The sequence below is a fragment of the Protopterus annectens genome, chromosome 9.part0, assembly GCF_019279795.1.
Source record: "Protopterus annectens isolate FY-2018-M chromosome 9.part0, PAN1.0, whole genome shotgun sequence".
Lineage (NCBI taxonomy): Eukaryota > Metazoa > Chordata > Ceratodontiformes > Protopteridae > Protopterus > Protopterus annectens.
The window spans coordinates 1,758,175,319-1,758,178,450 of NC_056743.1; the positions used below are offsets into that span (position 1 = coordinate 1,758,175,319).

General features: G+C 38.1%; 1 protein-coding gene across 5 annotated transcripts in view; it reads left to right on the forward strand.

Moving 5' to 3' along the window:
- The first annotated feature begins 975 nt into the window (after positions 1-975).
- PLPPR2 (phospholipid phosphatase related 2) overlaps positions 976-3,132 on the forward strand; it is a 504,385-nt gene continuing 502,228 nt past the window's right edge. For all 5 annotated transcript variants that reach the window (XM_044084610.1, XM_044084607.1, XM_044084608.1 and 2 more), the window contains exon 1: positions 976-1,262. The gene's annotated coding sequence lies outside the window, so the exon portion shown is untranslated. The remainder of the gene's footprint in view (positions 1,263-3,132) is intronic.

The following is a 3,132-nucleotide window of genomic DNA, read 5'->3' on the forward strand; positions in this document are numbered from 1 at the left end:
GGCTCACAAAAGAAAATGTTAGCAGAAGCTGAGAGTTAATGTGCCATCAAGCTGCTAATCCTGCAGTGTGACATAACTGAAAGTGAAAGAGGCTGTCTGTGCAATGCAGTCAGCAAGATTTGAAGACCATGTGGGTGTTAAAGCTACAGGACGTCTGAAATTATGTGTCTCTAATGTCACATGTTTCCACCCACTAGCATTTCTTATTTTAGTCATTTAGCTCATTATGCAAATAACAGCTAAATTTGAACCGCCTCTAAAATGTTTTATGTACATAAATGAATTGTGTGTGTGTGTGTGTGTGTGTGTGTGTGTGTGTGTGTGTGTGTGTGCTTAGGTATATATACAGCTCACTCTTTTTCTCTCCCAAAATCTGTATGCATATATCTATATCTCTTTATCTATCTATATATAGTATATATACATTCATAAATATTGGTGCATATATGTCTGTGCATATCTGTCTGTGTGTATGTGTGCACCTTCCTCAGACACTTGTACCGAAGCCCTTTACATTTTACGTGTCTATTGTTTAGCTGGTTTGACTGGAAGCTCCTGATAAAATGAAAGTATTTATGACAAAGGATGCCTGACTAGACAGTGCCCCTTTAGCTGTAGGATATACATGTTTGTGGCACTGCAAACAAACTAACATGCTGCTATTGCAATGTAAAACAGTGTGATTTTCATGTTTTTTTTTTTTTAGGTAGGGAACCATCTGTAAAAAAAGATATGGAGTGTTCATACTTATGTTTATTACATTGTAAATACAGCTATTTTTGTTATTTGACTTTTAGAGGGACTGTGGACATGTTCAGAATGCTAATTAAAAATGGAGTGTGCATGTGTATGTACGTGCATGTGTGTGTGCGGGTATGCATTTGTGGGTGTGTGTGTATGCGAGTGCCCCTCTCTCTCTCTCTGTCTCTATTTTCCCTCTGTTTCTTTCACTCACTCCCTTTTCTTTCTCTCCCTCTGTGTTTCCTCTCTGCCTTTCTTGCTCTCTCTCTGTTTCTGTCTCTAACTGCAAATCTGAATTAATAATATGAATGACTTAATGCAGGAGTTGGCGGGAATTAATTGGAAAATTGCTGTGATCAGAATGACAGAGGCTCTGTGTTGCACCTTCAGCGAACAGATATTCCACCATATCTAAAGACAGTTCAGGAAGCAGCATAGAGTGGAGAAGCTTTGGCGATGAGAACAGTTACATCTTCACAGATTACCCACCCCCCACAAATGGCTGCTGTGTAATAAGCGAGGTGAGACACATTACAGAAGACATTTTTATTCATCATGTCATTGTGTGTGTGTGTGTGTGCGTGTGTGTGTGTGTGTGTGTGTGTGTGTGTGTGTGTGTGTGTGTGTGTGTGTGTGTGTGTGTGCTCATATTTCAGCCTATGTCTGTATTTTCAAATATGCTTATGGATTATTGCTTTATTCTTGTATAATTAACTGCAGCTGTGTATTATTAGCTGTTTGTATGAATAGGGTTCTTTGTGTTTTAAGGGAAAACCTCCTGAAGTGAACAGGACCTCTCAGAACATGTGTTTTTATTATGTCTTTTTTTTATTCTCATTTACACACATGAACTCAGAGGGTGGGTAGCCAGAGTGAGGGTGGAGGACAGTGAACAATCAAATCTCTTTGTTTAACCTTAAAGATACTGTAATAATATGGATCAGCTTGCCTATAAAATCCGTTCTCTGATAATGTGTCATAATTGCCTTTGTTAAAGCATTCAAGTACACAGCTGTCAAAAAGGAGGTATGGGTGGAGATAGCTCTGTTTGCTTTTTCCCCATTTTCTTGTGCTCTAAGATCAAAGCACCATGCTGTAAACATAAAACCAAGTGGGATTTTCTAAGCAGGGCTGCTGCTTTTGCAGATTGTGTCAGCAGTGTCCTACTGTATATTGGGAAAATGAGAAAGGGGCTTAAATCTTAAAGACCCTGTGCTATAAATCTTTCTCTTTACTGAAATTGAAATCCTGTTCTCTGTGATATGCCCAGCTATACCAAATCAAACATTTATAACTACCATGCAGGTTTGCAAATCACTGCTGTCAAAAAACACATTTCACTTATTTTAATGCTCTCAGTCAGTTGCAAAGGAAATGTTTTGGCAATAATCCTGCTGCCTTGCAAAGCTGCTATCGTGCAGGCTTTTGTTGATTGTTTCATGGGGTTCTAACAAATCAGCTCAGCTAGATGACTGAAGATGCAGATGAGTACTCATTTGTGACTGATACGTTACTGATGGTACCCATCAGCTATGTAATGTGAGAGGTTTCCTGGATTGCGAGATGAGCAGCAACCTTTAAACCAGTTGCCACACTGTTTGCCGATCAAGATGTGTACAACAGTACAGTAAAGTATACAGTTCATAGATCTTCTTTTCTGAACTAGATGTTTCACACATTTGCATGTCATTTGAGGCACAGAGATATGAATATTATGTGATCGTTTAATTCTTTCAGACTGCCACGGTACAAATTTTCATCTGGTGAGTTTACCCTTTTTTTCTTATTTTATTAATTCCTTTTCTATATTTCTCTTTAAATAAATAGCTTTGATCACTAAACCTTGATGATATGACATAGTTTGCCATTTTACTCTGCCATCCCAGACACTGTTGGCTGCTGTATTTATTGTCCACAGAAGGTCTTTAAAAAATAGGTGAATGATTTCATCTCAAAATTTCAAAAGTGTGATCACAGGATTGCAAATGCTTTTTACAAGAGGAAACTTACTGTATCTCTCATGTTCGAGGTTGCATCCCTATATCCCCTGCTAAATTACATAATCATCTCCAAGTCTGATATACAACAAGAACTAGGTAAATACTTGAGTTATAGGAAAACTTGTATTTTTCTTTCTGTGTTGTGTGGCAAATTCAGCCACCAGACAACATTTTGAATCCTTACTGTTTGATTCAAGCACTTGCATTCATGAAAATGTCTGCATCCCTAGATAGGGTGGTAGATCACACTGATAGTATTACTGTGTGATGTCACAGAGCTGGTCTGCTGACAGAGTACCATAATTAATTGTCAGCGTAACTTCAGAAAAGGATTCATGTGTTAGTGAAAAGGGAATTAGTTGGCTTTTTAATATACCTCTCAATTGTCCCC